The sequence below is a fragment of the Onychomys torridus genome, chromosome X, assembly GCF_903995425.1.
Source record: "Onychomys torridus chromosome X, mOncTor1.1, whole genome shotgun sequence".
Classification (NCBI taxonomy): domain Eukaryota; kingdom Metazoa; phylum Chordata; class Mammalia; order Rodentia; family Cricetidae; genus Onychomys; species Onychomys torridus.
The window spans coordinates 119321151-119343741 of NC_050466.1; the positions used below are offsets into that span (position 1 = coordinate 119321151).

At 42.7% G+C, this 22591-nt stretch overlaps 1 protein-coding gene across 12 annotated transcripts in view; it reads right to left on the reverse strand.

Moving 5' to 3' along the window:
- Slc25a53 (solute carrier family 25 member 53) overlaps positions 1-22591 on the reverse strand; it is a 98065-nt gene that overhangs the window by 15986 nt on the left and 59488 nt on the right. For 9 of the 12 annotated variants that reach the window (XM_036175011.1, XM_036175012.1, XM_036175010.1 and 6 more), the window contains 2 exons: positions 12365-12560; positions 11485-11601 (listed from right to left, as the gene is read on the reverse strand). The gene's annotated coding sequence lies outside the window, so the exon portion shown is untranslated. Of the gene's footprint in view, positions 1-4534; positions 6888-11484; positions 11605-12364; positions 12561-14994; positions 15149-22591 lie in introns of those variants that run through there. The other 3 variants (XM_036175014.1, XR_004943702.1, XM_036175005.1) reach the window with 3 other exon arrangements.

Here is a 22591-nt window from a genome sequence, read left to right on the forward strand (position 1 = left end):
CTTGGAGATGTGGGGGAGTCAACCTTCTTAGCTCTGCCCATTACCACCTCCCTTGCTCCAGCACTTCATGTTATCCAAAAGCCCCAGCCTCCTTAACTTCCAAGAGCAGGAGAGAAGAAGGGCTTGTGTTCCTGGGATCCTTTGGCTGAGAACTTGCCAGAGGCAAAGGTTCAAGGGGCCCATTTATTGCATCCTTCTGGAATAATTCTGGGCTTCTCACACTCACTTCCATATCTCAGGGGCTAGAGTGTGTGTGGGGAGGGGGCGCTAATCCCCTACCTCTTCCTGCCTAGGTCGCTCAGACCGCCACAGCTACAGGAGCCTCCTTAACCCTCTTTCAGGTTTACAGCTTTTTCCTTTTCTCTAGCACTCTCAAATCTATCCTGAATCCCAGATTATAAGATTATTTCTGCTCACCTTTTCACAGTCTTATGCTATGTTTTGGGGTGACTTCCTCAGGTTTACATTTTGTGAAGCAATAATTTGACTCTGAAAGTAGGTAACTTTCAAGAGAGGCACACGCTGAAGGTACCATTGCCATTCCTTTCATTGCAGTTGCCTGGGAGATTCAGTACAGATCAGTGATTGGAAAACCTCTGCCAGTCATCTTCTTGGCTTCCTGCCCCATCCTTTTAACTACACAAACCTGAAAGTGTGTGGACTTTTATTTCACCAAAAATGATGCAAAGTGTTCGTTTCTATTTCACATTGTAGGACACTGAATTTTCCTTCATTCAAGAAATATGTACTAACTGAGTGGAGTGGGGTGTGCTTTTATCCCAGCACTCTGGAGGGAGAGGCAGGCAGATCTCCTTGAGTTCAAGGCCAGCCTAGTTTACATAGAGAATTCCAGGACAGCCTGGGCTACATGGTCTTAAAATAATTGAAACAAAAAAAGAAAAAGAAAACTATGTACCTTCAACAGGAAGATATCAAGAGGAAAAAAACTGGCATTTCTGCCTTTGTTTTGTGTCTTTCCCCCTTTCCCTTGGGCTACCTGTTAACCTCTGCACACAAGCATGTTCATCATTTAAGGAGTGCCTCCATGCATCATTCACCTCTCTACAATCATCATGGGTTTTAGGAATAGCAGAACCTCACAGGAAGGACGTTCCCTCAGACGAGGGCAATTCTCTATGATAGCACAGCTACACATAAATGTAGAAGTAACCAACTGCAGTGTGCCAGATTGAATCTCTTAAGCACTTATAGCAATAAGGACTTCTTCAGACCACCCTGCAGAACCAGAACTGAGGCAATACAGTCAAGTAGGTAACACTCAGAGGAGACCTGCTTAATTATGCACACCCTGCCCCTTGGCCCAGTCTTCCTCTATTTAAACCTAAAGCTCATGTGGTTACCCAAGACATAGACTTGGGGATATCTGTTCCTCTTCCCAATATTGTCACATTGAATAAATCTCTCTCTGCATTTCACTATTACACATCTAATTAGTATTTTAGGGATAGAGAGCCTACCCTGTGGAGAAAAACTAGCAATGACTATCCTGTTCAGATTCTTCTTGGCTTCCCTGAACAGCACAGATCCCTTTGGAATGAGGAGTGTCTTGTGACTTATTATAGGCAAAAGGTAATCAGAAAGTTTCTTCATGACCTAATATAAGACAGAAAGTCAGGGAAAGATCAGTGCTTCTATGAACCAATTTGGAAATGAGACATTTTAGTTATCTAGGCATGGTATGGGAAAGGAATTGAGATGGATGAAAAAAGTATATATAGTATTTGTGTGTTAAAAAATACAGTTCTCAACTCAAACAGGAATAGCTAGCTTGTTTAGAGTCAAATCTGAGTGACCATGGCCTTGTAAAAGGGATTTAGGTGCCCCCAAATCCATGTTCCAATGTGGAAGTAATTTCATGGAGTCTTTATGGTAAAAGAACATTTTTACAAATGTGTATAGGCAGATTTTTCTGTCCCTCCTGCCAGCTCCCAAATAATGACATGGAGACTTTTTATTAATTATAAAAGCTTGGCCAATAGCTTAGGCTTGTTTCTAACTAGCTCTTATAATTTAAATTAACCCATCTCCATTCATCTACGTGTTGCCATGTGATTCATGGCTTTTACCACTTTTCTTGCATGTCCATTCCCTCTCATCTGCTGGTGACTCCATCTTTCTTCTTCCCAGAGTTCTCTCTGTCTCTCCCTCTCCCACCTGCATCTCCTGCCTAGCTAATGGCCATTTAGCTTTTTATTAAACCAATCAGAAGGTGCCTTGGCAAAGACACATATTCACAGTGTACAAAAAGATTATTCTGCAACATTTCCCCCTGTCTAAATAAAAAGGAAAGGATTAATATCAACACAGTAAAACTATATACAATAAGAACAATTTTCAGGTAAGAATTACATTTATAACATTCAATCCATTTGTATTTGGCAATTTCAGAGAAAATACTCCATTATCTATCCTATCTTGATGAGTCCAAAGTTCTTTATCTAATTTACCTTCTATCATAGCTAAAGAAAACTGTAACTATGACTATCTGTTTTCAATTCCATCAAAGACCCCGGAAGATATATTACCTTAGTAAACAGGAAGTACACTCCAAACAACTTCAAAAATTGTAAGAAATGATAGAAACAGATGGCTTCCTGGACAGTCACCCAAGGTTCCTCTGTAGCATTGGGGTATCCATCTTCAGCCTATAAGTCTAGAATATCTGACAGACTTTTCTATGAAGGAGAAATTTTTGAAGAACTGTCCTACCTTGTCTTGGCAAAATTCAGCAGTCACCTTTTGTGTCATGCTTGTCCAATTTGGACAGCATACTGTCAGCAGTCAAAGCAAGGCAGTTTCTTGCTCAGTGGCTAACTTTTGCCACAAAGAAAGCATACTCCATATGGAGTTTCTTCAATGTACATCATCTTCTCTGAAGTAGATTGGTATTGCCAGGAGCAGATGTGTCTCACTGACATGAAAAGCTTTATGTTACTAAAACATCTTAAATGCCATATGCTATAGGTCTTTGAAGTGTTTGAAGACCATCTATCTATTTAAAATATATATGTTTAGCCTTGAAAACATACCTAATACAACTACGAGTTTGATTGTTATAGATGACTAACTACTAACTTGCATTTCTTAATTATCCTAAATAGCTTATAATAATAGCTTTGTAAAGGACTAAAACTTTACATTATATTTTTATGTGACCTGCATAGGCACAATACCTTAAACAAGAATAGAAACATATAGAGTATGTTCTAACAAAATAACCTTAAGTTTATATGAATATACAAAAATCCATACCAACGTAAAATATTTGAGACTAGTGGTTGTTCAAAAGTGGACTCAATAGTACACCCTTTTATCCCATCATTTCTATATCATATCCCCTCTTTTCCCTTCAGAAAGAGATCCCTAAATCTAATCTCCTTTGTTTACCTTTTTTCTAACCATTACCAATAACAACTTGTCACCAACCCTCTTAAATGATGATAAACATCCATAATCAACTGCAAAACCCAAACCCACCCATTCCTACCACTTGGGAATTTAGGCATCATATTTTCTAGACTGCTTCCTGTGGTCTGGAAGCAACAAGGAAACCCTGGGAAAATTGGGATAATGGTCAAGTCCTGGGAGAATTAGCTATATTATTTGTTGTCCAGTCTCTATGCAATGAACGTGAAAGGCTTATTTGAAGTCCTGGGTGGAATAGTCTGTGAGGCTGGACCATCTCAGCCAGCAACCTTGAAGCTGTTCTAGATGCAGAGCTCAGAGGAAACAGCTCAGAGGAAAGGCACTCTGAGATGCTGGATCACCTGGGCCACAGCTTTTCATTGATGTTTGATCCCCTTGTTCTGAAAACAAAAACTTTTAAAGGTAATATTACATATCTGTATTAAAACAAGTATGGGATATGTGGTGTGCACAAGTCAATTAAAGATGATTTTTTTGTTTTATGTTTGAGCAGGTAAAATATACATCACCTGTCCTAGCAGAGTAGGGAGGGAGGGCAGCCCTTGGTATGACCTACTTGATAGCACTGCTTCACATTCAGGCCTCTTCCTCATTTCCAAACTTGCCTTTAATACTCTTTTATCTCTGAGCTACTGGAGACTTTAATACGTAAGAGTCAATTCAGCTTTATGAAATTTTCCAAATTATTAAGTTTTCAAATGATTGTACTAATTGTTTTTCATGGAATTTTTCAAGCACACAAGAGTTTAGAGAATATTGTAATGAAACGTCATCTACTCATCAACATCTTCAAGAATTGTTCATGTTTTATTTATCTACTAAATAATTAATTAATTTTTGGTTTTTCAAGGCAGGGTTTCTCTGTGTAATCCCAGCTGTCCTGGAAATCACTCTGTAGACTAGGCCAGCCTCTGTACATGTTTTAATGCTGTGGCATATGTCTTTAATCCCAGCACTTGGGAGGCAGAGGCAGGTGCATCTCTGTGAGTTTGAAGCCAGCCTGGATTACCAAGTGAGTTCCAGGAAAAGGCTCAAAGCTACACAGAGAAACCCTATCTCGAAAAAACAAAACAAAAAAAGTAATACATATTACAAATATATATATTTTAGTTCATGCATTTGTCTTTATTTTGGGCAATTCTTTTGTACATATAACTTGACTTTTGAATTGATTTTCCTATCACTTATTTTGTCTTCTACCAATCTATAGTCTCTTTTCTCTTTTACTTACAGTATTATTTATTAAATTATTACATTTATTTTCAATCTTTCATTTTACACACAGTATATACACTTTGGCCATAAAATTACCATTAGGGATTGCTTGAATTCTACAAGCTTGCATGAAAGGCAGATTTTTCATTATTATCCAGTTCTGTGTTTGCTGGTTGGTATTTATCCCCATGGTACTTCATACTATTTTCCAAAATATCTGTTCTACTCTAGTCTCTTCTATGGAGTCCAGACTCATAACCAATTGTGCATATCACACACCTACTTGGATTAAAACAATAAGCAACGTAAATCAAACACCCTCAAAACAGAATTAAAAACAAATGCTCCCTAGCCTGGAGGGATGGCTCAGCAGTTAAGATCCCTGGCTTACCTTGCAGAGGCTCTAGTAAGTTTGGTTTCCAGCACTTGCATTAAGTAGCTTATAACTGTCTGTAGGTCCAGCTTCAGAGGATCTAATGCCCCCTTCTGGCCTTCAGGGTCAATGCACATGGTACAGATACAGAGAAGCAACCAAAAAACACTTATACATCTAAAAATAAATAAAATTTAAATAAATTCCAAAAAAAAAATCTGCTCCTCTGTTATTTCCATTTCAGTTGCTTCTTTTTCAGCAAATATTACCATAGTTCACTAGCTGTTGAAATCAACAAGTTTCTTTTTGATGCTGAAGATGAACCTAAGTTCTTGTGCATAGGCATGCACTTTACCACTGAATGACATTCCCAGTTCTAATCAAAATCTTAAGATGGGTGTTATCTGTGACTCTCATTCACCTGCTGTCAGCATGCCCCATCATGTATTTCTATAGTTTTTCTTGTGTCTTTCTACTTCTGTCTCCCATACCACTATCCTCACACACCCCACAATAACATCTTATCGAGACTACCAACCACTCACAAGAGCAGTCCATTCTCTTCCATCTCTGACTTGAAAGATGACTAATCCATCTGATTATAGGTACTTGAGTACTCTCAACCCTTATTAGAAGTCTGCTGATTGCCTATTTCTTCAGCATACAAGGGTAATAGTAGGGAAATATGTATCATGGTGACTTAAGCATTCATTCTATCATTGTTTCTGAAGTATATAAACGGAGGAGATTATAATTGCTGTGAAACAAGCTGTATGGAAAGCTTGCCCTCCACCTCCAAACATGGAACAGCAATGAGGTCTCCAGATTCAGAACACCTTTAAGAAAAGGAACAATCACTGATCACAGCAATTCTTCTTCCTCAAAACTGATGCAGACTCTCAGGCTAAAGACCAATGAAAGAATTTTGCCTCAAGATAGTGTATACAGAATTCGAACCCATAGTTCCAACCACTTCATCTTTACCCTAGCTGAATACCACATCTTGAGATGTTGAGGAGAGCTGGTCCCATGTTCTCCTACTGTAATGAAAGTGCATCACTACCCTCTTTTGACTACTATAAACCTTCCTTTGGTGGGGCTACACCACTTCTCAAGGATATATTGGTTTAGTTTGAACAAGCAAAGCTGTGCTAATTAAATCATGATCTCAATGCACCTTTTGGACTTCATCAGGCAGTGGCTTAGTGGTATACGAAGTTTATTTTTCAGTGCTAAGGCTCAAAGCCAGGGACTTAAATATAGTAGGCAAGTAGTCTACCCTTGAACTACATATAGCTCTGCTTTTAGAGAAATTACATTTCAATTATAATGTGTTATATTATGTATCAAGGTGGTTAGCCAGGGTTTTGTACCCTGTAATGGTAAACAAAGGAAGAAAGGCATGGTTTGTGTATTTCTTCCCTTAGCAGGTATACAAATTTGGGAAAGTGATTATCCTCAGTGTGCTTCAGCTTCCACATTGGTAAAGTGAAGACAATAACGGGAGGTTCTCCATAGCACTGTAGTGAGGTTTAAATGAGTCAACATCTGCAGAGTCTTAACTTGAAGAGAAATCTCCCAGACTCTCTGCACAGAGTTCCACTAAAATCAGTAGCCTGAGGAACTCTCCCCCATGTGGAGAAGAGGAGATAAGTCTGAGAGAAAATCAAATAGTTCTTCTCCCAGCAGGAACTGTCTTTGCACCAGAAAGGCACTGTAGGATGTTTTGTTAGTTTGGAAGGGGAGGGAAGGAGCTCTGTAAGAAGCTGAGTAGCTCAGGTCTGAAGAGAAGAGGGCTGGTCTGGCTGAGAATGCTTAAGTTCCCTGGTTCCTTGGATTCAACTCCCAGTACCTGAAAAAATATGTTCAATGGAAGGGAGTAAATCAAATCTCATGCAAAAAGATAGCTCCTATTTTGGAGGATAGGAGCTGGCAAGCCAAGGAGGTGTAGAAGCTCAAGGGCTAGGCAGGAGACTTGATGCAAGAGAAATATCAGGGAAATTATTTTGATATTTTTGTATAAGTTGCTAACATTTATTGTATGTCCTCTTAAAATAATTTCTTTTAATATTATTTATAAAATATATATTCTATTAAAAAACAACTTTCAACCACAGAAAGGAAAAAAGTCAATGTGAAAGTTTCCTCCCTCTCTCCCTGTAGTTCTATTTGGTGCATATTCTTCCAAATTTGCTTTTAAACAAACACATGTGACAGGTCAAGGCAGTGCAGAGATTCTTTTCCACCTTGTATTCCTGCTGAGGCCATTTTAGGCTTGACTAGAATTTTATCTCCTTGATGGAGAGTCCCATGGAAAATTATCCAACTCTGTTAAAGTAAACCAAGATCAAGATGCCTCAGCTAACTTAGCTTCTGTTAAACTGCTTGCTTGTGTAAAACCTTCCCCTCCAGCTACCAGCTTACCTTAGTTTCAGTTAAACCACTTGATTTCCCAAAACCTTCCCCTGAAGGTACAAAGCAAGATACCAAGATGTGGGTTTTACCTTTATAAGCCCCTGCTCTAAATGTTCAGTGCTACTCTTGGGTCCCCAACACCTGAATGTAGTCCCAGAGGGCTGGAATAAAGACTTTCAATTGGCTATAAACTGTATCTGAATGTTCATCTCCAGTAGGCTCCCTGTAACACAAGAGGCATACATATTCTTACTCTTCTCCTATAATAGTTGGGCCATGGATATCACATGGTATTGAGATTTTTCTTTATTTTTTTCTATTGTAGTGGAATGGATTGCCTCTGTAATAGTCCTGGTAGGAGCAAAGATAGTATAAAAGAAACCTGTTTCCCTCATTTTGATTATCCAACCACAGAGACAATGAGCCCCAGTGAACTGGAATGCCCCAACGTTGCAGACAAATCTTGGGTGACTGTCCAGGCAACCAGCTGTTTCTCTCATTTCTCACATTTTTTGGAAGTCATTTGTTTGCACTTCCTCCTTACTCAGTTAATATTATTTCCTTCTCTGGTCTCTGATGGAGTTGAAGATTAGTTTAGTTTTCCTTGTTAACAAATTCAAAACAGAAACTCACTAAAGAGGTGTAAAATATGTAAGTTTGAAAGACATCAAAAGATAGTTTTCAGTTGGTAATACAAATTAGGATAGGAAGTGAACTAGGTGCATTTTGGACTCACTAAAATAGGATAAATAAATGAGGGCTTTTTTGTCTGAATTGGTCAAATGTTAATGGACTGGATATTGTTAATGTAATTCTTGACTGTGTATATTGTATATACTTATTATACTTATTGTGTATAATTTCTCTTATATTAGTTACAGCCTTCTTTTATTATTTTAGACAAAAAAGGAGAAATGTGGTGATATATTGTGTACCCTAATAAAGATTACCTGGGGATCAGAGAACAGAGCCAGCCACTAAATTAGAAATACAGGTCAGGCCGTGGTGGCACACACCTTTAATTCTATCACTTGGGAGGCAGAGATCTTCCTGGATCTCTAAAGTTCAAGGCCACACTGGGCTACATGAGAGAAGCAGAACAAGGCAGTGGTGACACATGCCTTTAATCCCAGGAAGTAATATCGCAGGACACAGAAAGGTATATAAGGCATGAGGAAACAGGAACTCGCTCTCTTGAGGCTGAAGATTTCATAGAGGTAAGCTAGTGGCTGGCTATTCTGCTTCTCTGATCTTTCAGCTTTCACCCTGATATCTGGCTCTGGGTTTTTTATTATAAGGCCATCTAAGATTCATGTTATAGTTCCAATTTTCCATAATAGATAATTTTAGAGAGGTTTAATGTTATATTGAGTTGCTTTTCCACTTTCCATTGACACATCTTTTCCTTAGCATGAGAAGTCTGTGGCTATCAAAGGGGACGTCAAAGTGTTTTTGTGATACAATTATATACCACAAACCAACCTACAGCCCTTATTATTCTGAAAGCCCATGGGGCCCAGACCAGCTCAACTCTGTGGAGGTGTGGCTTTAGTGTTCATAAATGGCTTTAGCAGAAGGTAATCCAGTTGCTAGTCCAAAGTATATATAGATACCAGTTACTTTCTGTTTTGTAAGTAATCCTGATAAGGAGCATGTCAACCATCCTTGGGATACCAATTAATTTCTATCTAACTTTTATACATTGTCTTTACTCTAGTACATGGGGAAGCTTCATATTTTTAGAGATCCATGGGAGAGGAAGCATCTCTTTTTATTTTATTATTTTTTTATTTATTTGACATATCAACTACAGTTTCCACTTCCTCCTCTCCTCCCGTTCTCTCCCCCACCTCTTTTCTAACCCCCCACCACTCCTCAGAAATGATAAGGCCTCCCATAGGAGTCAACAATGCATGGCATACAAGTTAAGGCAGGACCAAGCTCCTCCCTCCTACATCAAGGCTGAGCAAGGCATCCCACCATAGGGAATAGGTTCCAAAAAGCCAGATCATGTGCCAGGGACAGATCCTGGTCCCACTGCTAGGGTCCCTACAAACAGAACAAGCTACACAACTGTGACCAGCATTTCTTTCTTTAGAAGCTTAAGTGTACCACCATTCTTATATCCAAGATTAGTCCTATCTCCAGAGTTTGGATCTCATCTTCTCTTCTTAGATACCCTATACATTAGCTCTCTTCTCCCTCTTCTACATCTCTATGCTTCTTTCTCCTACCATGTCTGTGTTAACATATACACATTTCCAAGCACCTACCATCATTATAGAGGAGTTCTCTATTAATATGTACACATTCCCAAGTATCTATCATCATTATAAAAAATGTTCCTTTGGAGGCTAGAGAGATGGCTCAACAGGTAAGAGCACCACCTGCTCTTCCAGAGGACCCAGATTCGATTCCTAGCACCCACATAATGGCTCACAAATATCTGTAACTCTAGTGCCAGGGGAATTAACACCTTTTTTTGCCTCTGCAGGCACCAGGCATGCATGTGGTGCACAGATACACATGGAAGCAAAACATATATACATTAAAATAAAAATAAGGGTATAAATAAATACATTATGCCAAACTGCTATTAAGGGAAGATCTCCCACAAGCAATGGTTATGCTGTGTTCAGTTGATAGCCCTGGGAGATCTGTTCATTTCTGAAGGGAAATGGAGGAGGTATAGATCTGGGGCAGGGGCAAGGTGTAGGGGGATGGGGAGCAGTGGAGGAAGGGAAGTTGTGCTTGGGATATAATGTATGAGAGAAGAATTAAAAAAGGAGAAAAGCAAAAGACAGAGAAATGCTCCCTTAGTTGTATGTGACCTCCAGCTGCTCGTCGGTTATGTTATCCCCTTATGCTCTACTCACTACTGCAACATCCAATGTCCAAGTTAGGCATTGTTGTAGAATAAAGCTCTCTCTAAGTTGGGTCTTAATAACCATCTAATTGCACTCATGATTGTGTAGGTGAGGAATCTGGATGAGACTTACTGTAAAAATTTCCCAAGCTGACCCATTTATTATTCTCTTCTCTTTTTTATTGTTTCTTTTCTCATCTGGCACATTCTATCTGGATATTTCATCCATGCCTATAACCTCATCTATCATTCAATGTATATCTTTATTCCACAGTTCTGTCCAGTCTTCCAAATTCCTGCGCATTTTACCTAGATGCCTCACAGATACTTCATACAGGGCCAAAGCTAAAACATCCTCTCCCTTAAACTTGTTATTTTTTCCCTTATCTTCTTAATCCTATATTTACCATATGCCTAGGTGCCCAAAGGAGAAATCTGGGTGTCATTTTAACACTCTCTTCCCTATATGCATGGAGTCCCTCATGCCTATTTAAGTTTTTAAAGAGCTTGTCTATGTATCCATTCCTTTCTATCATAGACATCAGGTCTGGCAGAGACTTGTGTGGGAGTCTTGCTCTGTCCATCTGACTTATAGACTGCATAGAAATGAAAGTTTACTTCATGTTTAACACTGCTTTTTAAAATACAGAGATATTAGGATAGGGAATACTTGATTCTCGAAGCTCTTCATGGGAGAGATACTTGGGGTGCCTGTGGTGAAAATCTACCTATTTATGGTGGGGCTATACAAATTAATGAAAACCTCCAAGCAGGCAATTATCAAACTTCTCATTCCTCCAAGCATGCCAATTAAAAATGTCATCACCCTTATCTTATGTGCTTAGAAACTCTGCCTAAAAAACTACATAAAAGTATTGACAAGTAACCTGAAGCAGTAAAAAACTCAAACTCAAAGAAAACTAGCATTTCAAAGAAAAGGTCAGAACTAGATGAGATCCCCATTTTTAAGGCTTTTAGCCACAACATAGCCCTAAGTCATGTTCCTGAGTGGTGGCTTAAATTGAACCTTACTGGCTTGAAGATCAGAGGACAGAGTTCAGGGTTTTCATATCAGCTGGACAGTGTGGAGGGAAGACTTCTGGAATGGAGGGAGCCTGATTGGGAGGATCCAGATTCTGCATAATAACTGCCCATGTTTCTTGCTGACCTTTGAATTATGCAGATGTAGCACCATCTCTAAACAGCCTAGCTACAGGCTAAACTCAGTTCCACTTGTTCTTCACAGAGGTTGAGGGTGTTCTCCAAGTTCTGTCCACTTGACTACCTGCTAAAACATAAACAAAATATCAATGCTCTTCATAGGGACACAATGGTACCCATAGTCTGTAGAAAGTCTTTTACAATGTCCACAAGACAAACCAGAATGATTGGATTTACATAGAGAACAGGAAAATGTGATCTGTATTGAAAAGTTTAGGCACTCAAAAAGATTGATCCCCAAATGACCAATATGCCAGATTAGCAGACAAGGGTTGTTGTTATTTTTTGGTTGTTATTTTGTTTGTTAGTTGTTATTTTTTTCAAGACAGGGTTTCTCTGTGTAACAGCACTAGCTGTCCTAGGACTCCCTCTGTAAACCAGGTTGGCCTTGAACTCACAAAGATCCATCTGCCTCTGCCTTCGGAGTGCTGGGGTAAAAGGTGTTCACCATTACCACCTGGGTGCAGATAAGGATTTTTCTTTTTTAAATGTAATTCTTTTTTTTTTCTTGTTTCTTTTTTTTTTTCTTTTGGTTTTTCGAGACAGGGTTTCTCTGTGTAGTTTTGGTGCCTGTCTTAGATCTTGCTCTGTAGCCCAGGCTGGCCTCAAACTCACAGAGATTCGCCTGGCTCTGCCTCCTGAGTGCTATGATTAAAGGTGTACACCACCACCACCCGGTAAATATAATTCTTTATTGATTCTTTGGAAATTTCACACCATGTACTCTAATCCTGCTGACCTCCCAGTCCCTCTCTATCTACCCCTCACTCCTGCAATATGCTCCCCCCAAAAAAATTAAAAACAAAACAAACAAACAAGAAACCCACCTCACTCCTCCATCTTTCCAACACCTCTTCATTCATCCTAATGTCATCAGGAGCTGCAGTGTGTCATGTAGTATATCCTTTTGTTCAATCACCCCCATTTCAATGAGTCATTGATCTGATTCAAGGCCTCTGTCTTCTAGTACACAATCATTACTGGGTCTTCATCGAAACGCCTCTCAGATACCCTGTTGTTGCCCTGAGTCACAGAGAGCCTGTGGTTATCATTCTGCAAGACCAGACCCTTCCAGAAAGTCATAGATGGGGCAGCTGTTAGGGTGGGCCAACCCAAGGCCCAGGATGTGGGTCTGAGTGGTAGCCCAGCTGGTTGGTCCAGGCCATTGGGATCACCCCTTCATGTGAGGGACAGAGCCAGCTCTCCTAAGCCCAGGCCATTGGGACCAGCTCTCCCATGCCTGTGGTGAGGGGTGGGACCATCTCTCCTGAGTGCTGGGGTCAGCTCTCCCATAGGGGGAAAGGGGTCACCAGCTCTCCTACTGCAGTGTCTAGCGATGGGCAGGGCCAACTATCCTGGGGCCAGTGAGAGATATGGTTGACTCAGCATGGCCCTCGGATTTCAGCATGCATGATTCCTATGACCCCAAGAGGTAACATGAGCCATGGACATAAGCCCAGACCCTTGCTGCTGTTGGGCCATGGACCCAGATATGGCCCACAGCAGCAGTCCATGCCCAGTCCCATGTGGCTGTGCAGGCCACTTGGATTCACATGGCCCTCATGGCAACAAGGTCTGTGTATACCAACATGGCCACAGGTGGTGGTGGCCCAGACCCCTAGCATCAACATTGCCTTTGATAGGATCAGGAGCCATGGACATCAACTCAGAGAACCTGGCTGCTGTTGGGCCACAGACCCAGATATGGCCTTGGCAGCAGCCTTGGCCCAAATGACACCATGACCCCAGCAGCAGCATTGGACACCAACATGGCCACAGGGAATGGCTAGACCCTAGGCAACTGTGTGGCCTCTGGTGGCACCATGGGCTACAGCCATCACAGACTCTCACTGTGATAGGACCACGGACCCAAACATGGTCCCTGGTAGCAGCCCAGGCTCAGATACCACAGCCCCAGGTGGCAGTGCAGGCCACCCAGATCGTCATGGCCCCTGCAGCAGAAAAACCCTTGGACACCAACATGGTCCTGGGTGGCAGCCCAGAACCCTGGCATCAGCACAGCCTTCAATGGTATCTGGAGCAATAGACATCAACTCAGACCCTGGCTGTGGTAGGGCCACAGGCATAGACAGGGCCCTAGGTAGCAGCCCTGGCCTGGACAACACCATGGCCCCAGATGGCAGCATAGGCCACTCACATTGGCATGGCCCTGGTGGTGGCATGGCCATATGGTCTGGGTTCAAATGTCACTTTGGCCCCAGGTAGCAGCACAGGCCACTCTGATTGCTATGACTTCAGCAGCAGTGTAGCACTTGGACACCAACATGGCTCCAGGTGGCAGAACAGACCCCTGGCATCACCATGACCTTTGATGGTATCATGAGCCATAGCTATCCACAGAGACCCTGGCTGCTGTAGGGCCGTGGACTGAGACATGGCCCTCAGCTGCAGCCCAGTTCCAGATGTCACCATGGCACCTTATGTGGCAGTGCAGTCCATTCAGATCTGTATGGCCCTGCTGCACCCTCAGATCCCCACCTGGCCTCAGGTGACAGCCCAGACCCCAGGTATTTGCATGGCCTTCAGTGGTATCAGGAGTCATTTATATTAACACAGAATCTGGCTGCAATAAAGCTACGGACCTAGACATGGCCACTCGCCTTAGCCGGGTCTTGGATGTCACCATGGCCCTGGGTGGAAAAATAGGCCATCTAGATTGATATGGCCCCAGTGGAAGCATGGTCCTAGGAGACCAACATTGACTCAGGTGTTTGAACAGACCCCAGTCATCTGCCCAGCCTTTAGTGGTTACTGAAGCCATAGACATTAACATAGACCCTGGGTGTTGCAGGGTCATAGACACTCTCCACCCCCCCCCCCCCCACTGCAGCAGCCCAGGCCTGGATGTCATCATGTCTCCCAGTGGCAGCATAGGCCACTCAGATTAACATGGCCCTGGTGGTGGCATGGACCTCGGACACCAAAATGGCTACAGGTGGCATCCCACACCCCAGGCATCCCTGTGCCCTTGGTGGCAACATGGGTCATGGACATCAACATAGACCCTGGCTGTTGCAGACCCAGATATGGCTGTAGGCAGTAGCACAGGCCTGGACATCACCCTGGTCCCAGGTGGCAAGCAGGCCACCAACATCAGACTATTCCTCACTGCCCTAGCTTCCTCAGAACTACCTCTTACCACAGCTCATGAACCATTCCACCTCTCTTTCTCTCCTATTTTCCACCATATACTTGCTCATCATAATGGCTCCTGACTGCCCAGCACCTGCATGTGGATGATTCAGGCAGCTCGGACCATGAGGACCCAGGCTGCCCCATGGATCAGACATGGTTTACTAAGCAGCTTTGTTACTATGCCAAATGATAGAGAGTGGAAATGCTCATTCAAATAGTGAACAGTAATCCTGTAACAACAATGTAAAGACAGCCAGCCTGTAGATATAAATATCTAGAAGAGTGGGCATAGCAAACCTACTCAGAGCTACAGCAGCCTCTGATGTTGTGGTCCTGTTGATTGTCAGTTTTCAGGTAGACCAACAAACAGTTTTGCAAATTGTCTTCTTGCTTCTGGCTACTATTAATAGCCCTTCTGACATACACACAAATGCTAAACACATTTGTTGTGTGATATTTTGATCGTGTTCTGACAAATAAAGCTTGCTTGGAGTCAGAGGGAGGAGACAACCACTAGCTAACCATAGATGTTTTGAGGACTGTAGAAAGAGGAGACAGGAAATAGTAAGGCAGAGTGGAGAGAGCATCTCAACCCTTTTGGTCAGAGGAACCAGGGAGGTAGGAAGCAACTATGGTTGCTCCCCTGATTTTCTGATTGTTCATGTTTTTACCATGATACCTGACTCCTGATTTTTATTTTTATTTTTATTTATTTTCTTTTTTTCTGGAGCTGAGGACTGAACCCAGGGCCTTGCGCTTGCTAGGCAAGCGCTCTACCACTGAGCTAAATCCCCCAACCCCTGATTTTTTATTGATAAAGATTAATTAGATTAATGCTTCGCGCATCTACACTGATTCCAGAACTGTCCAGCCCTTTAGCATAGAGCTTTAATCAGGACTTCATTGATTTCAAGTAACAAAAACACAAGTTAAACTCAAGACAAAACAGAATCTATTGGAGGCCTCACAGGTAGATGGGACTCAAGTACAAGCAAGACTGGAGATTTAAACACCACTGGGAAGCTCTCAGTTGCTCAGCCACCAAATCCCATTCTTTTAGACAAGTTTCCCTCCTAAGTTTGTAAAAAGGCTACCAGAAATTTCTAACTATACATCCCATAACTGGGCCACACAAAACTAATTGAGGGGGAGTATTTAGATGCCTAATATAAACTGGAACATACTATTTCTCCCCAATTAAACCAGAAAAAAAAATCAAAAAGAAGAATTCTGACTGTCTAACCTAGATCACATAGTCCATATATTAACCAATCAAATCAACTGTGGCTTAGGAGATAAGATATTGTGAATGGAAGGCCCCACTAGAACTACACAGCTGGACAGAAAACAATAGAACTTTAACTGATTTTCAGTCCATGACATAGCTCAGTGGGTAAAGGTACCTACCCCAAGCCTGACCACTGGAATTCAATCCTCAGTACCCACATGGTGGAAGGAGAGAGCCAACTGCAATGGAGAAGGAAAGAACTGACTTCCACAAGTTCTCTTCTGACCTCTACACATGTAGTCACATACATCAATAAAATATAACCAAAAAATGAATTCTATCTAGTTTCTTGTGTTTTCAACTTTAATTGGTGGCAATTATATGCTCCAAGCAACCGTCCAGGTAATGACAGAATCCTGGATTGTCTTTTACAGCAGAGATGGCTTGTTATTTGTTTTTATCTTTTTGGGGGGCTTGCCACCCAGCTCCCAAATAAATCACACATGGAGGCTTATTCTTAATTATGGGTGTCTGGCCTTAGCTTGCTTGTTTCTAGACAGCTTTCCTTAACTTAAATTATCCCATCTAGCTTTTGCTTCTGGACTTTTCCCATTCTCTTACTTACTCCGTGGCTTGCTGTACAGCTGGGTGGCTGGCCCCAGATATCCTCTTCCTTCTGTGGCTGCTACTTCTTTCTCCTAATTTCTCCTTCTATATATTCTCTCTGCCTGCCCTCCAAGCCCATCCTTTCTCCTTCCTTGCTATTAGCCATTCAGTTCTTTATTAGAACATCAGGTGTTTTAGACAGACACAATGACACAGTTTCACAGAGTTAAACAAATGCAACATAAACCAAAGCAACACACCTTAAAATAGTATTCCACAACAATAGATAGTTACTCCTACCTACCCCAATATCTGTTCTCTGTCTCCATTTTGCATTTTGATGAATACAATGCAAATGTGAAAGCTCAGTTGTCTCTAGTATGCTAAGGAAAACTATCAAATTAGGAATGAGAAATACAATCCTATTCAACCCATTTGATATGGATGTCTGGAAAGTTACACCTGAGACTCATAACATTCTCATTTCCCACAGCCAATCAAGGCAAAACAATAAAGTCCTTAAGAAAAGAGGCAGGCCTGGGAGGATAGGCCTGTAATTCTGGCTACTTGGAGGGCTGAGGAAGGAGGATAGCAAGTTGAAGACCTTCTTAGGTTCATGGTTAGCCTTTGGTAGTTAATGAGATCTTTTAGATATGATATGGCAAGTAGTAGAGTGCTTAGGGAAAGCCATAGGTTTAATCTATTGGAGGGAGCAGGGAGGTAATGGCTAGCAAAATCGCCAGAGTTTGGAATATAGGCTCTTCCAATTACTAGTTCTGTACATCAAATGTCTTTATCTCTATGTTCCTGTTTTATCATGCACAAAATGGCGTTAATGATGCCTATGTATCTCATAGGTTTATTGTGAGGATTTAACAAGATGACTCACATGGTTATTAATAATGCTTACTGTATGGCTCACTGAATATTGCTATTTCTCTTAGGGATTACCAAATTTTTTTCTGCTGGAGATCTTCAGAGATGGTACCTTTCTCCACAACTTCACTTTGATAGTTTCTGTCTCCAGTCCTATTCCTCCATAGGAGTCCCTATGCTGGCCCAGCCTGTGCTTTGTAAACCTTACTAGGACCAGGTCAATCCTACCGGAAAAGTACTGATGACTCTCCATTATCTAGAAAACATAGCCCAGAGTACATTGATCTGCTAAACAAACTCATTCTGGATCTGCACTGTTTTAGTTAGGGTTTCTATGGCTGTGACAAAACACCATAAGCAAAAGTTTGTCACTTGAATCACAGCAAGAGTGAGACATGGGCCCTGGCCCCAGAATTAGAGCCAAAAAAGCTAGAAAGGCCAGTGAAAGAAACACAGTTTGGCTCTGAGATCAGAGCTTTCTCTACCTCTGACTAACCAGTGAAACCAACCAATCACAGAGCAGGAAATCTTGTAACAGGACCCTGCATCCCAGAACCAGGAAAAGCAACACACCCTGGATCTGGGACTTGAGCCAGAGAAAGAAACTCCTTCTCCCTCAATGCAGCACCAAAGAAAAGTGCCCTGAATGAGAAATTAGTGCTAAAGAAACACACTTTGTCCCTAGGATCAGAGCCAGTGAAAGGAAAATGCCCTGGATTCAGAATTAGAGCCAGAAAGCCAAGACTGTTCAGTTAAAGGAACACACTTGGGCCCTGATTTCACAGCCCTCTCTTCCTTTATCCCACCAGTGAAACCAACCAATCACAGAAGAGGAAATCAAGAAACCTCACCCTGCAGAGGGGAAGCAGGGAAAGAAACACAGCCTAGATCTTAGAACTGAGCCAGAGAAAGAAACCCTCTAACCCCAGAGCCAAGGAAAAATTACGGGATTGTGAAACCAGGGCAAGAGCAACACACTTTGTATTAGGGGCGGAGGCGGCAGACTGAGTAAAAATATAAGCCCTGGCCCTAGAGTTAGAGCCAAAAGGCTAAGAAAGGTCAGTGAAGGAAACACAGTTTGTCTCTGAGATCACAGCCATCTCTGGCCCTGACCAAACAGTGAAACCAACCAATCACAGAAGAGGAAATCATGTAACCTCACCATGCAGAGGAGAACCAGGCAAAGAAATACACCCTAGGTCTTAGACCTGGGTTAGAGAATGAAACCCTCTAATCCCAGAGCCAAGGAAAAATTGTGTGACCCAGTGACCAGGGCTAGAGCAACAACACACTATGTATCGGCAAGCGGAGTGAGGAAAAATACGAACTCTGGTCCCAGAATTAGAGCCAAAAGGCTAAGAAAGGCCAGTGAAGGAAACACAGTTTGCCTCTGACATCACAGCCATCTCTGACTCTAAGGAACAGACCAGTGAACACAACCAAAACCAGAGCTGAATATCAGGCACGCTGACCCTGCCTCCCAGAAAAAGAGAAAGAAACACACGTGGATCTGGGACCTGAAACTCAAGAAGCAACATTTTCTCCCTAAATGCAGCCCCAGGGAGACCTGCCCTGACTGTGAACCCAGTGCCAAAGAAACACACTTTGTCCCTGGAATCAGAGCCAGTGAAAGAAAAACACCTCAACCAGAGATTCAGAGCCAAAAGCCTAAGAAAAGCCAGTGCAAGAAACACAGTTTGGCTCTGAGATCACAGCCCTCTCTGGCCCTGACCAAACAGTGAAACCAACCAATCACAGAAGAGGAAATCATCTAACCTCACCATGCAGAGGAGAACCAGGCAAAGAAATACACCCTAGGTCTTAGACCTGGGTTAGAGAAAGAAACCCTCTAATCCCAGAGCCAAGGAAAAATTGTGTGACCCAGTGACCAGGGCTAGAGCAACAACACACTATGTATCGGCAAGCAGAGTGAGGAAAAATACATACTCTGGTCCCAGAATTAGAGCCAAAAGGCTAAGAAAGGCCAGTGAAGGAAACACAGTTTGCCTCTGAGACCACAGCCTCTCTGCCTTTAGCCAAGCACTGAAACCAACCAATCACAGAAGAGGAAATTCAGTGACCTCACCATGGAGACCAGAACCAGGGAAAGAAACACACCCTGCATGTGAGACCTGAGCCAGAGAAAGAAGCACATTATCCCTAAACCCAGAGCCAAAGAAACATGCCCTGAGTCTGAAACCACTGCCAAAGAAACACACTTTGCCCATAGAATCAGAGCCAGAGAAAGAATAATGCCCTGTCCTCAGATTTAGAGCAAAAATGCTAAGAAAGGCCAGTGCAAGAAACACAGTTTGGCTCTGAGATCAGAGCCATCTCTGCCTGTAGCCAATCCGTAAGACCAGCCAATCACAGAGCAGGAAATTAAATAACCTCACCATGGAGACCAGAACCAGGGAAAGAAACACACCCTGGATCTGAAACCTGAGCCAGAGAGAAGAAATGCATGATCACTAAACCCAGAGCCAAGGAAACCTGTCCTGACTGTGAAACCACCGCCAAAGAAACACACTTTGTCCCTTGAATCACAGCAAGTGTGAGACATGGGCCCTGGCCCCAGAATTAGAGCCAAAAAAGCTAGAAAGGCCAGTGAAAGAAACGCAGTTTGGCTCTGAGATCAGAGCTTTCTCTACCTCTGACTAACCAGTGAAACCAACCAATCACAGAGCAGGAAATCTTGTAACAGGACCCTGCATCCCAGAACCAGGAAAAGCAACACACCCTGGATCTGGGACTTGAGCCAGAGAAAGAAACTCCTTCTCCCTCAATGCAGCACCAAAGAAAAGTGCCCTGAATGAGAAATTAGTGCTAAAGAAACACACTTTGTCCCTAGGATCAGAGCCAGTGAAAGGAAAATGCCCTGGATTCAGATTTAGAGCCAGAAAGCCAAGACTGTTCAGTTAAAGGAACACACTTGGGCCCTGATCTCACAGCCATCTCTTCCTTTATCCCACCAGTGAAACCAACCAATCACAGAAGAGGAAATCAAGTAACCTCACCCTGCAGAGGGGAAGCAGGGAAAGAAACACAGCCTAGATCTTAGACCTGAGCCAGAGAATGAAACACTCTAATCCCAGAGCCAAGGAAAAATTACGGGATTGTGTAACCAGGGCTAGAGCAACACACTTTGTATTGGGGGCGGGGGGTGGGGGGGAGAGACTGAGTAAAAATATAAGCCCTGGCCCTAGAGTTAGAGCCAAAAGGCTAAGAAAGGTCAGTGAAGGAAACACAGTTTGCCTCTGAGACCACAGCCTCTCGGCCTTTAGCCAAGCACTGAAACCAACCAATCACAGAGCAGGAAAATCATGTACTGTGACCCTGCATCTTGGTACCTCAGCCAGAGTAACAAACAGTTATTCCCTCAATGCAACACCAAAGAAACCTGCCCTGAGTGTCAAACCAGGGAAAAAGAAACACACTTTGTTCCTGGAATGAGACGCAGGAAAAGAAAAATGCCCTAGCTTCAGAATTAGAGCCAAAAAGCTAACAGAGTTCGGTTAAAGAATCCCAGTTTGTGCTGGATGGTGGTGGCCCACGCCTTTAATCCCAGCACTCAGGAGGCAGAGCCAGGCAGGCCTCTGTAAGTTTTGAGGCCAGCCTGGTCTCCAAGGCGAGTTCCAGGAGAGGCACAAAGCTACACAGAGAAACCCTGTCTCGAAAAAACTTAAATAAATAAATAAATGAATGAGTGGATCAGTAAATAAAAGAAAACATAAATAACCGAACAACGAAATAAATAACATAAAACAAAATAAAGAAACACAGGTTCTCTCGGAGATCTCAGACATCATTCACTGCCCCTGAGGAGCTGAAGTGTTAAAACAACCAATCACAGAGTAGGAAATCAGGGACCCAGAACAGGGAAACCAAGGATCCCAGAACCAGGGAGAGACAACAACCTAGATTGGGGACTTGAGCCACAAAAAAATAATTTATCCCCAAAGCCAGCACCAAAGAAACATGCCCTGACTCTGAAACCACTGCCAAAGAAACACACTTTTTCCCTAGAAGCACAGTCAGTGACAGAAATGTGCCCTGGCCCCAGAATTAGAGCCAAACAGGAAGGAAAGGCCTGTGAAAGCAACACAGTTTGGCTCTGAGATCACAGCCATCTCTGGCCCTGACCAAACAGTGAAACCAACCAATCACAGAAGAGGAAATCATGTAACCTCACCATGGAGACCACAACCAGGCAAAGAAATACACCCTAGGTCTTAGACCTGGGTTAGAGAAAGAAACCCTCTAATCCCAGAGCCAAGGAAAAATTGTGTGACCCAGTGACCAGGGCTAGAGCAACAACACACTATGTATCGGCATGCAGAGTGAGGAAAAATACATACTCTGGTCCCAGAATTAGAGCCAAAAGGCTAAGAAAGGCCAGTGAAGGAAACACAGTTTGCCTCTGAGACCACAGACTCTCTGCCTTTAGCCAAGCACTGAAACCAACCAATCACAGAAGAGGAAATTCAGTGACCTCACCATGGAGACCAGAACCAGGGAAAGAAACACACCCTGGATCTGAAACCTGAGCCAGAGAGAAGAAATGCATGATCACTAAACCCAGAGCCAAAGAAACCTGTCCTGACTGTGAAACCACCGTCAAAGAAACACACTTTGTCCCTTGAATCACAGCAAGTGTGAGACATGGGCCCTGGCCCCAGAATTAGAGCCAAAAAAGCTAGAAAGGCCAGTGAAAGAAACGCAGTTTGGCTCTGAGATCAGAGCTTTCTCTACCTCTGACTAACCAGTGAAACCAACCAATCACAGAGCAGGAAATCTTGTAACAGGACCCTGCATCCCAGAACCAGGAAAAGCAACACACCCTGGATCTGGGACTTGAGCCAGAGAAAGAAACTCCTTCTCCCTCAATGCAGCACCAAAGAAAAGTGCCCTGAATGAGAAATTAGTGCTAAAGAAACACACTTTGTCCCTAGGATCAGAGCCAGTGAAAGGAAAATGCCCTGGATTCAGATTTAGAGCCAGAAAGCCAAGACTGTTCAGTTAAAGGAACACACTTGGGCCCTGATCTCACAGCCATCTCTTCCTTTATCCCACCAGTGAAACCAACCAATCACAGAAGAGGAAATCAAGTAACCTCACCCTGCAGAGGGGAAGCAGGGAAAGAAACACAGCCTAGATCTTAGACCTGAGCCAGAGAAAGAAACACTCT